General features: G+C 36.6%; 1 long non-coding RNA gene across 1 annotated transcript in view; it reads right to left on the bottom strand.

The window, feature by feature from the left end:
• The window catches only part of LOC309652106, an 89,004-nt gene extending 75,052 nt beyond the window's left edge, over positions 1-13,952 (bottom strand). The window contains exons 1-2 of the long non-coding RNA XR_014258583.1: positions 8,210-13,952; positions 7,814-7,853 (exon numbers count right to left, since the gene is read on the bottom strand). This is a non-coding gene — a long non-coding RNA (uncharacterized lncRNA). The remainder of the gene's footprint in view (positions 1-7,813; positions 7,854-8,209) is intronic.
• Between the last annotated feature and the right edge of the window lie 976 nt (positions 13,953-14,928).

Below are 14,928 nucleotides of genomic sequence, written 5' to 3'. Positions count from 1 at the left end.
TGCAGCACATTCAAAGGATCATGCACCATGATCAAGGGCGGGTTATCCCAGGAATGCAAGGATTCTTCAATATAAGCAAATCAATCAGTGTGATACACACCATATTAACAAATTGGAGGATAAAAGCATATGATAATCTCAACAGATGCAGAAAGAGATTTTGACAAAATTCAACAGCCATTGATGGTAAAAACCCACCAGAAAGTAGGTATAGAGGGAACTTACCTCAACATAATAAAGGCCACATATGACAAACCCACAGCCAACATCATTCTCAATGGTGAAAAACTGAAACCATTTCCACTAAGATCAGGAATAAGACAAGGTTGCCCACTCTCAGCACTATTATTCAACATAATTTTGGAAGTTTTAGCCACAGCAATCAGAGAAGAAAAAGAAATAAAAGGAATCCAAATCGGAGAAGAAGAAGTAAAACTGTTACTGTTTGCAGATGACATGATACTATACATGGGGAATCCTAAAGATGCTACCAGAAAACTACTAGAGTTAATTAATGAATTTGGTAAAGTTGCAGGATACAAAATGAATGCACAGAAATCGCTTGCATCCCTATACACTAACAATGAAAGATCAGAAAGAGAAATTAAGGAAACAATCTCATTCACCATTGCAACAAAAAGAATAAAATACCTAGGAATAAACCTACATATGGAGGTAAAAGACCTGTACTCAGAAAACTGTAAGACAGTGATGAAAGAAATCAAAGATGACACAAACAGATGGAGAGATATACCATGTTCTTGGGTTGGAAGAATCAACATTGTGAAAATGACTATACTACCCAAAGCAATCTACGGATTCAGTGCAATCCCTGTCAAACTACCAATGGCATTTTTCACAAAACTAGAACAAAAAATTTCACAATTTGTATGGAAACACAAAAGACCCCTCATAGCCAAAGCAGTCTTGAGGAAGAAAAACGAAGATGAAGGAATCAGGCTCCCTGACTTCAGACTATATTACAAAGCTACAGTAGTCAAGACAGTATGGTACTGGCACAAAAAAGGAAATATAGATCAATGGAACAGGATAGAAAGCCCTGAGATATACCCACGCACATATGATCACCTTATTTTTGATAAAGGAGGCCAGAATATATGATGGAGAAAAGACAGCCTCTTCAATAAGTGGTGCTGGGAAAACTGGACAGCTACATGTAAAAGAATGAAATTAGAACACTCCTTAACACCATACACAGAAATAAATTCCAAATGGATTAAAGACCTAAATGTAAGGCCAGACACTATAAACTCTTAGAGGAAAACATAGGCAGAGCACTCTATGACATAAATCACAGCAAGATCCTTTTTGACCCACCTCCTGGAGAAATGGAAATAAAAACAAAAATAAACAAATGGCACCTAGTGAAACTTAAAAGCTTTTGCACAGCAAAGGAAACCATAAATAAGATGGAAAGACAACCCTCAGAATGGGAGAAAATATTTGCAAATGAAGCAACTGACAAAGGATTAATCTCCAAAATTTACAAGCAGCTCATGCAGCTCAATATCAAAAAAACAAACAACCCAATCCAAAAATGGGCAGAAGACCTAAATAGACATTTATCTAAAGAAGATACACAGATTGCCAACAAACACATGAAAGGATGCTCAACATCACTAACCATTAGAGAAATGCAAATCAAAACTACAATGAGTTATCACCTCACACCAGTCAGAATGGCCATCATCAAGAAAATCTACAAACAATAAATGCTGGAGAGGGTGTGGAGAAAAGGGAACCCTCTTGCACTGTTGGTGGGAATGTAAATTGATACAGCCACTATGGAGAACAGTATGGAGGTTCCTTAAAAAACTAAAAATAGAACTACCATAGGAACCAGCAATCCCACTACTGGGCATATACCCTGAGAAAACCATAATTCAAAAAGAGTCACGTAGCACGATGTTCATTGCAGCTCTATTTACAATAGGCAGGACATGGAAGCAACCTAAGCATCCATCAACAGATGAATGGATAAAGAAGATGTGGCACATATATACAATGGAATATTACTCAGCCATAAAAAGAAACAAAATTGAGTTATTTGTAGTGAGGTGGATGGACCTAGAGTCTGTCATATAGAGTGAAGTAAGTCAGAAAGAGGAAAACAAATACCATATGCTGACACATATATATGGAATCTAAAAGAAAAAAAACTGTTTCTGAAGAACATAGGGGCAGGATAGGAATAAAGAGGCAGACGTAGAGAATGGAGTTGAGTACACGGGGAGGGGGAAGTGTAAGCTGGGACGATGTGAGAGAGTGGCATGGACATATATACACTACCAAATGTAAAATCGATAGCTAGTGGGAAGCAGCTGCATATCACAGGGAGATCAGCTTGGTGCTTTGTGACCACCTAGAGAGGTGGGATAGGGAGGGTGGGAGGGAGACACAAGAGGGAGGAGATATGGGTATATATGTATATACATAGCTGATTCACTTTGCTATGAAGCAGAAACTAACACACCATTGTAAAGCAATTATACTACAATAAACATGTTTAAAAAAACAGATCAGAAATAAATGAAAAAGAAATGAAGGAAATGATAGCAAAGATCCATAAAACTAAAAACATAAGTCTCTTCTTTTCCTAATTGTTCCCCTCACTGCTGCCTCCAACTAACTTTTGCACCAGACTTCGGTCACTTTCACACATTCACAGGGCGTTTTCAAGGATTTTTAAAATTAGTTTTTGGGGGTCTATGTTTACCTGTATAACTTCTCTAAAATTAATTTTGGGAAGAAAGCTAGTAATTGTGCTTGTTTTCCATCATTGACAGGATCTTTGGAAGTCTTGCTTATGTATTTTATATATGAACTAGTATTAAACCAGAGTCCCCTCTTCTGTATTTGTCCAATTTAGTTTTTGAACCTTTACATTTCTTTTCAATATATTTTATTTGTTAGTTGTCAGACCTTTCCAAAATATTTTTGAGTCTTGATTCTGCCATCTACACATTAACAATTATCACCTCCAAATTTTATAAGCACACCATTTATGTCTTCATCTAAGTCTTTATACATTGTGGTGTTCAGCATTTTATCAATGTGGTGTTCTGGTTGAGACCTTATTAACCATTGATAGCAATCAACACTATGAGTATAGTTTGTCAACCAGCTATGAACCTACCAGAATCATCTAGGCCAGTGCTTCTCAAACTTTAATGTGCATAAAAATTACCTGGGAATCTTGTTAAAATGAAGATTCTGATTAAGTTGGTCTGTGGAAGAGCCAGAGATTTTGCATTTATAACAAGCTTTTATGTGAGGTTGTTGCTGATGGTCCATGGAACAGACTTTGAGTAACAAGAATCTAGGCACATTTCTTAATCACAAATAAAATGATCATAAGCAGTTTTATAAATAACTTTTTCAGGAATAAGATACATTAAGAATAAGGTTTTCCCTGACTTGCCTACCTGGTAAGACCAATAAAAAGACATTAAATTTGCTCTATAAACTGCCACAGGAAGCTGCCTGCTAGTCTCTCTGTACATTGCTCAGGATCCTGAAAACACTGAAGGTACAATTTTTGGTAACAATGATATTAGTAATGAGCCCTATTTTGGACCAGCTTGGTTTTTGCCAAGTCTTCAACATACTCAGACAGACTGACAAATTAGACCAAAATACTTTGTAATTCTCATTCACTTCTTTCCGTCTATTTACCTGCATGTTTCTAGGCTCCTGGTTATGATGAAAATGTGGAGGAATGCTTGGTATACAGATATGATTGATTTAAAATCATCTAGATAATGGTAAGTAGGTGTTTTCTAAAGTGTTTTAGGGTTCTTGTAAGTACTTTCCACGTATTTTAGACATGCCATGAAAGGCTACTTTTGCTTAGCTTAATTCATTTCAATTATTTATGAAAAAAATTTTAAGCAAAAATAGAACAATCAAAATTTTGTCTGGAATATTGGTATCAGTGCAATTCAAAATTTTTAATGATATTTAGATGTTTAGAACAGTACTTTAAGATATCTGTTTCCTATGTTATTATAAGTGAAATAACATGAGAACCATCCACCTCCTTAAAAGTGCTGGATTAAATATATATATATATATATATATATATATATATATAACAAAAAGTGGTAAAGTAACCATCCTCCAAAATAAAGTTATAAAGGGATCATACTACAAAAAATAAAATAAAATATATATTGCTGAAGACATTGCTGAGTTGATAATAAGGCATCCATAAGTGCAGATCAGCCTGATGGTTTCTGACAAAACTTTTGTTTTGACAGTTGCATGGGACTTGAGGATAGGAGGTAAAATTTGACATTTTTCAAAGTTGGCATTCCAAAAGCCAACAAGAGGAGAATGTGGTATGAGGCTTAGTCTTCAAAGGGCTGTTTGATGTACAAAAAAGGAAAAGGAATCTTGCCTGGCTTGACTTTGACATTGAGTGGAAAAGAAAAAAAAAAAAAACTCCCATAAGTATTAATAACCTCAAATTAATCATCTCTAGCATGGGCTTGTGACTTATTGCACATTTTTTTGTGTATATTCCCAAAACCTCAAGCATGGAATTTAATTAAATTATACTCTGATTGGTGGTGTTTCCGGGTAACTGAACAAAGCAAAAGAGTATCTCTTCTAGAGGAGTGTGCCTTCATAAATTATACTCTGATTGGTGGTGTTTCCGGGTAACTGAACAAAGCAAAAGAGTATCTCTTCTAGAGGAGTGTGCCTTCAATCTCAAGTTCCCACAGATAGGGTTCTATAGAATATGAGCTCACAATCAGATTTCAAAAACAACCTGCAAGAAAACAAGGGTTCAGCAGAGATAATAGAAAACAGACTAAGACATGAAAAGACTTTAGATATTGGAATTTTTGGACATGGAATATAAAATAAGATTTTTGAAAATGTTTGAAGAAATTAAAAATGGAAATTGACAGTATGAGTAAAGTACCAAAGACTAGAAAAAGGGCCAAGCAGATTTTTCAAAAACTATCAAAATGATCTAGAAATAAAGTTATCACTGAATTTAAAAACTCAGTGAACAGATTTTGAGCATATTGGAAGTAGGTGAAGAGAGAATGAAAAAGAAATTACCTGGAATTCATCATAGTGAGAAAAAGAGAAATTTAGACATGGAAGATAAAAGGGGGAAGATCTAAGCTCTATGTAATGGGATTTCCAAAAGGAGTGGTGAAAGAAAATGGGTGAGAGGGAACATTTGAGTAGATGAAACCTGAAATTTTCCAAAATGGATAAAAGACAACAATTCTTAGATTAAAGAGCCCAATAAATCTCAAGCAAAGTAAATAGAGATCCACTCTTACAAATCTTGTGGTAAAATACAGAATACCAGAGGAAAAGCAAAAGATGAAGCACCTAGAGTGAAAAGAGCTACAAAGCATCAGTGACTATGCTGATTGCTTATTTCTCTAAAATAACAATGAAAGCTAGAAGACAGTAGAATAATATCCTGAGTATCTGATAGAAAATCATTATCAACCTAGATTTGTATAGTCAATGAGACCGTTTTCTAAAAACTAGAACAAAATAATATTTATAGACGTGTAACAACTAAGATTGTTTACCACCCATAGAATCACATTAATGACAATTTTAAAGGAAGCACTTTTGGCAGAAGGAAAATGACCCAAGATCATCTGAGATTCAAGAACAAATGATAAATAAGAGTAAAGGTAAATGTATGGGTAAATCAAAACTAACATTGACTCTATTAAATGATAACAACAATGGCTAATTTAAAGACTATATAGGATAAAATTAAAATACCAGACCACACTTAACATACCTTGAGAGGGAGGTGTGATTTGAGTTAATGTTCTATGATGCTTGTCTTTTCAGGGGAAGGTAAGTTTTTTTTTTAACTTTAGACTTTAAGCATGCATGAGAAAATGCCTAGAGTAAAAGCTAAAAGATTAAAGAAAAATATTCTAAAATAAGAGGAGGAAATTGTATGAGAAAGAAAGTCAATCACAATGGAAGGATGATGAGAGAAGCACTTCCACACTGGTGGAGTGAGGACCTCTGAAAATCCATTCCTTCACAGAAGAAATAAGAATACAGCAGAAACTGCCAAAATTAACTTTTCCACAACTCTGAAAATTTACCAAAGGCTTGTAAAAATCCAAGGAGCATTTATTTTTTTAAAAACAGCTGAATCTCAGTAAAACAGCATTATGAAGTTTTGACTTGCCCTATTCCCATCCTCCTTTCCTGAGTTCTGGGGTAGCCTTAAAAACCAACAGTCTCAGAACCATGTGTAGCTGTGAATAACTGTAGCCTAGCAGACACAGAAGGGGGAAGATTGGATTTCGAGCTCCCCAAAGAGCCTCATACCCAGAGAAATGTCAGCATTTGACCTTTTTGGCAGTTCCCTGGGAAATCCTCATTATCAGGACTGGCTTTTGTTTGACCCGACTCTTGGCTTGCTCGATGAGGGAAACCTTATCCTTAGGACATTTTTCATTAAAAAAAAATTAGAGGCAATTGTTTAATATCACAGTCTCCTGAGAGGACCATTAATAGTTGGGGCAAACAGACAGCAGGCCAAAAACCTTAAAAATCTGGGGAATGAAATGTCCATAGGGATCTTTGAAAAGTTCTGACATATCCCTGAGGATCTAGGTGGCCATGAACATGTGCACATGTGAGCAAATACCCAAGAAAGGACTGAGAAGACCCTAATCTCTTATCTGACTGACCTTGATGCTCTGTAAAAAACAGGAAATAAAGGCTAAGGCGGGGTTGTAAACTGCCAGTATTGAAGGCATTTTTCAACAAACAGCACCTCAGCAAAGGGTGGGAAGCTTACTAGTTTGAGGTGATGGAGGTAATCTATGTTCAATCATTAGCTAACCATTCAGCTATCTGAACAGAGACTTCAATGGCCACAAAAGCCAAAGAATATAGACTCTAAAGAATTAGTTAGAGTTAGTTAGGGAAGTCACCAAACAATAATCAACCACAACAAACCCTGGGGAAGGAAGATCTGATTTCCAGAGTTGTCACATTATATTATTTAAAACATCCAATTTTCAATAACAAAAAATTAGAAGACGCACAAACAGGAAAGTATGGTGCATATACATAAAGAATGTAGTCAATAGAAATTATCCCTGAGGAAACCCTGAATTTTGATGTACTACTCAATGAATATAAATAAGCAATTATAAATATGTTCAAAGAATTAAAGGAAACCATGTCTCAAGAGTTGAAGTATGAGAATGATGTTCACCAAATAGAGAATATCAATAAAGAGATAGAATTTATAAGGCAGAACCAAATAGAAATTTCACAGTTGGAAAGTGCATTTCATTAGGGTCAGGCTCAAAAGCAGATTTGAGCTAGCAGAAGAAATAATCAGCATTCTTGAAGATTGGACAATTGAGATTGTCCAGTGTGAGGAAAAGAAAAAAAAAATGAATAGAAACCTGTGGGACACCATCAAACACACTTACTTACACATAAAACTTCCCAAATTTGACAAAACATTGATCTACACATCCAAGAAGCTTAACAAACTCTAAGTAGGATAAACTCAAAGAGATCTACTCCAAGACAAATCATGGTCAAACTGTCAAAAGACAATGAGGGAAACCTGAAAACAGCAAAAGGGGCACTAGGAGGCTGATCTCTGCTTGTGAGAACAAGGACTGCTTCTTGCTCCCTCCATACCTGTTTGCATTCTTGAGGAGCCCCTAACAAGATGGAGCAGATCTCAGAGGTGACTTCAGGAGGACAGGAGGGTGAAAAGGTCAAGCTGAAGGCTAAGGGAAGGGATAGAAACAGAGATTACCTGTCCACCATCTTCTTAAGTCCCAGGGCCCTTTGAAAACCTGCAAGAAAAGGGAGTTCTGTTGATCTGCCTTGATCTCCAGTACCTCAGTCAGTACCCTAACACAGTGGGAGACACATAGATCTTTCTCTTTAGAGACAGGGAGTAGCCAATTTCCTAGGCGAGGTGGGGAGAAAGTCCTACTCCTTTCAGAATGGATCAAAGGAAACATGCAGGGGTTAGTATGCAACAAAATTTGAATACCTACTATGTGCCAGATGTAATCTCCCACTCCTGCTACTACCCTTCTGTTACTTCAAGGACCTCTCTCAGGAAACTGTCCATTTCTGGTAAATTGATCTGGAAACCTCATCCCGGGAAACACATCCAACCCAGCCCCTTTCCAACTCTGCATACCTCTTCTACTTTTACCATCTTTTCCACAGACATGTCTACAGACTTGCTTGATGTAGTCTTAGGAGACTGAGCAGGCTCTACTTTTTGTTTAGTTCAGTCACCAAGGTTTCAGTAGTCATAGCAACATTTACACCTCCAACAATGAGCCTAGGCCTAGGAGTTGCTTGGTCACCTGGCCTGTTGCCCTGGAGACCTGAAGGGAATCCTGGTTCTCCAGCCTTCTATTAGTGACACAGGCAATTCTATGAGCAAGGACCACAGTCGCATTTTAGGATTTCTTCTTTTGTGGTCCCAAGGAGTATCTGTATGGTTCTAGGTCCAGAGAGCATATCACATGCCTGTTTTACTAAAAGACAACTATAAAGGAATGAATCATATGCTTCATTTTTTAATTGTTCATTTTATTAAATAGTTTATATAAAGTCAGACCATAAAAAAGAAAACAGCAAGAAAAAAATGACTGATTATGTACAAGGGATGCTTAATAAGATTCACAGCTGATTTCTCATCAGAAAGAGTGGAAGCCAGAAGGCAGTGAGATGATGAAGTGCTAAAAGAAAGATTCAGGGACTTCCCTGGTGGCGCAGTGGTTAAGAATCCGCCTGCCAATGCAGGCGACATGGGTTCAAGCCCTGGTCTGGGAAGATCCCACATGCCACGGAGCAACTAAGCCCGTGTGCCACAACTACTGAGCCTGCGCTCTAGAGCCCGCAAGCCACAACTACTGAGCCCGCGTGCCACAACTACTGAAGCCCGCGCACCCTGAGCCCATGCTCTGCAACAAGAGAAGCCACCGCAATGAGAAGCCCGCGCACCACAACGAAGAGTAGCCCCCGCTTACCACAACTAAAGAAATCCCGCGCGCAGCAACAAAGACCCAATGCAGCCAAAAATAAAAAATATAAATAAATAAATATATAAAAGAAAGATTCAATTAAAAATTCTATAACTAGCAAAATTATTCTTCCAAAGTGAAGGAGAAATTAAGATACTCTGAGATTAAAAACATAGAATTTGTCACTAGCTGACCTGCCCTACAAGAAATACTAAAACCTGAAATGAAAGGACACTAGATAAGAGCTTGAATCCACATGAGATAAAGAGCACCCTAAAGGTAACTACATAGATAAATATAGAAGTCAGTGTAAATGCAATTTTGTTTGTAACTCTTTTCTTCTATCTGACGTAAAAGACTTCTGTGTAAAACAGTAATTAGAAAACTGCACTCATGCGCTTATAATGTATAAAGATGTAATTTGTATGACAATGATAGAACAAAGGATGGGGGAGGGGCAGAGAAATATTGGAGCAAAGTTTTTGAATACCACTGAAATTACGTTGGTACTAACCTGAACTATATTGGTTTAATGTTAGATATTAATTGTAACTCTCATGACAACCACTAAGAAAATAACTAAAAAGAGATTAAAAGAAACAAGGGAATGAAATGGTATACTACAAAATATCTATTTAAGAGAAAAGAAGACAGTAATTGAGGAATAGAGGAACCAAAAAGACATAAGATATATAGAAAACATTGCATTTACATTTATAAATACAAAACCATAATAAGATACCACTTCACACCCACTAGGTTAGCTATAATCAAAAGGACAGATAATGACATGTGTTGGTGCAGGTGTGGAGAAATTGGAACCATCGTATATTGCTGACGGGAACGTAAAATAGTGCAGATGTTTTGGAAAATAGTCTGACAGTTCCTCAAATGGCTAAACATAGAATTACTATATTACCCAGCAATTCTATTCCTAAGTATATGCCCAAGAGAAATGAAAACATGTCCACAACAAAACCTTGTACATGGATGTTTATAGTAGCATTAATTATAATAACCAAAAAGCAGAAACAACCCAGATGCCTATTAAATGATGAATGAATAAGCAAAAAGTTGTATATTCATACAATGTAATGTTATTAGGCAGTGAAAAGGAATGATGAACTGATACAGGCCGCAGCATGGATAAACCTTGAAAAAATGCCAGGAAGGCAGTCACTAAAGACCATATGTTATATGATTCCAATTACATGAAATGTCCAGGATAGACAAACCTATGGAACATAGGTTAGTGGTTTCATAGGACTGACAGGGTGAAAAGGGGGTTGGGTGTACATACTAATACATGTGGGGGTTTCCTTTTGTGGTGATGAAAATATTCTAAAATTCATAGTATTGATGGCTGCACAACTTTGTATCTATACTAAAATCTATTAAACTGTACACTTTAAAAGGGTGGATTTTATCATGTGTGATTATATCTCAATAATACTGTTATTTTAAAAGATAAAATATGGAGAAAAGCAAGACAAAAAGTAGAAAATAATTTTAGACAATAAATGTAAATGAAGCTAAATTTCCAGTTAAAGACACAGATTGTCAGATTGAATCAATATATAAAAGACAAAAGATAGACAATTATATGCTGTCTGTAAGATACACTGAGAGGGAATTCCCCAGTGGTCCAATGGTTAGGACTCTGAGCTTTCAGTGCTGAGGGCCCGGGTTCAATCTCTGGTCGGTGAACTAAGATCCCACAGTCTGCACGGCATGCCACCCCCCCCCCAAAAAAAAGATACACTGAGGTTGAACACTGAGGTCATAAAATCATGGTAAAGTTAGCAGGTAACTTTTAACAATAAAGAGCTTATGTATTATACTGAGGCAAAATAGACAGTAAGTATGACACAGTCCTAGCAACAGCTAACACATTATAAAAGTCTCAACTCATCATGAAGGTATAATAAGTCCAAATTTGTGTGTACCCAGTATCTTAGCCTTAATATATATAAAGCAAAATTGCTAGCTAGAAACTTTAAAAATTAACAAATCTACCATCGTAGATATTTTAATATATCTTTCTTAGTGTTTAATTCATTAAGAAGACCCCTCAAAAATGAGTTAAGAATAGAGAAAATTTTGACAGCACAATTAACATATCTGATTAAAATCACTTTTATATACACCAAGCAAGTGTAAGGCCACAAAACATGGGAGTTGAGGATACTGACAACAGAAGGTTGAAGTGATAGAACATGAAATCTAAATTTGATAGGGAAGTAAAGCAAAGACAAAAGAAGGTTTATATGGATTAAGCAGATGGGTCTGTGAGATGGTAGTTGAAGAATTGATGTCTTGATATTGGTAGGGTGAGAATCCTGAAAATATTCTCAAATGGTATAGTGACCAAATTTATTTCAGAAGTAATTAGCTCTGGGTGACTACAAGGTCCAGAGTGTTGCCATGGAAGTATATGGCTGAAATGGGGTAGAAGTCATGGGAGGTAGAGATTAAGGTACTGAAAGTTCAGAATGATGGATATGTCATTAACATAGATTTGAAATACCCTAAAATGTCAGGACTTGAAGTGGAAAAGTGTTCTGAACTAACCATAAGTCAAATCTTCATTGAATGGAGGAATATTAGCAGGAATTGGTAGTTCCACAACCAAAGAAGGTGTGGTTAGAGCTAGATGCATTTTCACAGGCAACTAGATGTGTGAGGCTCTAAAAGTAATATGAAATGAAGAGAACACTGGTCCCATCACTTACCCAGAGCTAAATTGAATGTGGGAGAAATAACAGCCTCTACCTGGCTGTATAGCAAGAGGAGTATTATCCAGAGATAAACCTGTTTAAATTAAGGTTAGAGAAGGAAATTGCAGTCAGTGAAGGAGCTTAAATTGTAGCACAGTTTGTTAAAATATTTTGGAGGTTTAAAAGGAGAGGTAAGAGATTAAAGAGACCAGTGGTAGATTCAGTCAGGGGAAAAGAATTGTTAGAAGGAGAATAGACAGCTGAATGAACTTATATTCATACAAAGATGACAGATGTGTGGATTAAGCTGGTTGATAGTTATAAGAAATCCTGGCTTTCCCTTAGTGGATGGTGACAAGCAGGTGTAGGTCCATTGCACTTCTGAGAGGATTTGAGTCTTTGATGGATTCAAGGGAGGGAGTTATTATCTGGCTTGAATTCTAAGGGGTCTGGCTCATAGCTCTAAAGATTCAGAGTAGATGTGAGGCTCCCATTACCTCTTTTTCATTTCATTAAGTCTTTTGAAGAGTCCAAGCTAGATGTTGCAGAATGTCACACATTCTGGATTTATTTGAAGTTTTCCTTATGATGAATTTCAGGTGAAACACATCTAGCAAGAAGATAACATGAGAGTGTGTATAATTCCCACAGCATCACATTAGGATACATATCATGTCAAGCCATTCCGTTACTGTTGAGGTCAAGCTTGACCACTAGGTTAATGTGGTGACCACCAGATCTGTCCATTGTAAAGCACTATTTCCTCTTTGGTCTAATCAGCCATAGCTTGAGGGTGAACAGGGTCATTTGGTATAGACCATGGTGACATATACCTAGCAGGGTTGTGAGAAACAGGAAATAAGCCATGACTGGTATACACAGATAATCCACATATGATATAAATTGGTAAGAACTGTAAGAAAATTGCTTATAGAAACATACACGAGGGAGCAATCTTTTCTGTGTGCCTAGAGTGAGGATGGTGGTTGTGGAGGAAATAAAGGAAAGCTGTGGAGCAAAGGTGATATTTGAGGGTTGGATCTTTCAAGATGAGTTAGGGCTTATTAGTGGTTGAAAGTGGTGAGGACATCCCAGGCTGAGAGAAAAAGCATGAGGGGAAAAAACAAAAAACAAAAACGAAAATAGAGGCCTGAAATTATATGGTTCAACTGGGAGAAAAAAATCCTGAGTGCTGGCATATACGATGCATAGAAACAAGTGACTGGGAGATAAGGTTGGAAAGGTAGACTAGGTTAGGTTATGAAAAACCCTGAACTCCATGCTAAGGAATTTAGCCATGATTCTGTAAGTAATGATGCTAAGGAAGGTTTCTAAGAAAAGGAATATTCATATTGGGCTTTTAGAGAGACATGTGGATGGCAGTGTGGCAGAATAAGAGGGAAGATTGGCAAGAAGTCTGACAGACAGGTTTTTGTGAGAAATGATGAGGGCACAGACTAGGTCAGTGGCAGTGCGTAAGAGAGGAAGGGACTGATATGAGAGATATTTTAGGGGCAAAATCAACAGAAGTTGATGAGTGGCTACATGTTGGCATTGGAGGGGGAAGTCAGGAATATTCTAGGCTTTCTGACTTGAATCATATTAATGGTGATGCCAATACCAATATAAGGAAGGTAGTAGGAGAAGCAGATTTGGAATAGGGCAGTTAAGTTCTACATATATTGAATTTGAGTTACCTAAAGTGTACAATTTTCTGTTGTAATTTCAGTTGATTTTTTCTTCTTTTTTATAAAGCTTTTTTCCTCTATTTTATTCCGTATTCCTATTTGGATCACAGGGAGTAAACTGGAGTGATGTATACAAGTTCCAAGTAGGCATGCAGAAAGCAAAATATGTCCTTTGACCTAAAGATAACTAGGAAGGAATCAATCAATTGTTTCCTGGGCTATACATGGGCAGTTGTTATATCTGAACAAACTTGGATTAAAACTCTAGGGAAGACCTGTTCTCAAAGGATTTGTGTACCTACTCATTGATATGCTTTATGAAGTGACTTGAGCCATTTAATTTCTCAGTCAAATGAGAAAATCAACCCACAGATTGACCCTTAACTTTGAAAGATTTGCAAGGGTTAATTAGATAAAATGTTCCTTTTTCCTTAGAAGCCAAGGGTTTGTTATATTAGTCCCAAGATAAATCAAGTGTTTTCTTTTTCTCGAATTTCTTTGTTTTTTTGTAAATCCCCTAGAGGAGAAAAAAATAATGAACAAAGAGAGCAAATAAGCCAACATTATGACATGGAGCTGCATGCACAGCTGGCTACACACTAATAAACAATGTCCAAGAGGACTGGGTTCTGAAGAACATTTCCTTAATTATGGTCATGATCTGTGCCTTCCAAGAATAATATAGTATGTGCAGTATTTTAACAAGGGTAGAAAAGACATTAGTAACAAGATCTCTATTTTTATTGGAATTTTTCAGGTCATGACATGTATATAAAAATGTCTATCATATATTCTAGGACGGTAGGATAAGAAATCTTTAAGCTGTAAAAGGTTGATAATTTTGGAAACATTTTAAAATGGAAATGGTAAATTTATGAAACTTTAAATAAAACCTCAAGATTTCTAGGATGCTCAGTTCCTTCTTTTGGAAGTTCCGCTGCCAATTTCCTTTCTGTTTAATTTAGTTTATGTTGTGTAATGTGCAGGGTTTATAACTCAGTCTTCCCAGATGTATTTTAATTTAATGTTCTTTCTCTGGACTGTCTCCCAGTTTTTTCTACTCTAAAGATTGTCTAATATAATTTTGATTGTGAATGTTACTTGGGGTGAGAAAACAAACTGAGATTGAAGCACTCTAATGGGGAAAAAAGCCGTAATACATGTTTGCCTATACTTCACACTTTCCTGTTTATAACTTGGCTTTCTTCCTGTATACTTCCTCTATTTGTGCCCAGAAGTTTCACACTGATTCTTTATCTTCCAATCTGCTAGATCGACCCTGTCTGGATTAGGAATTAAAGAACAGTGATTAGGAAATGAAGTATAGAATGAGGAATCTGCAGAAAAAGAAAAATAAAGGGGGAACCAGAAGATCTGGAGATGGACCTAATCAAATTTAGGAAGCAGACAAGCACATATCTTTGGTACCTTCTGTTCTCCTTGTTCAGCCTCTCTCCCACCTCCACCATCCTACTTTTT

This window comes from Balaenoptera physalus, assembly GCF_965194825.1.
Source record: "Balaenoptera physalus genome assembly, chromosome: X".
NCBI lineage: Eukaryota > Metazoa > Chordata > Mammalia > Artiodactyla > Balaenopteridae > Balaenoptera > Balaenoptera physalus.
The sequence above is the reverse complement of the archived record's forward strand: the minus strand, read 5'-3'. Positions and strand labels throughout refer to the sequence as shown.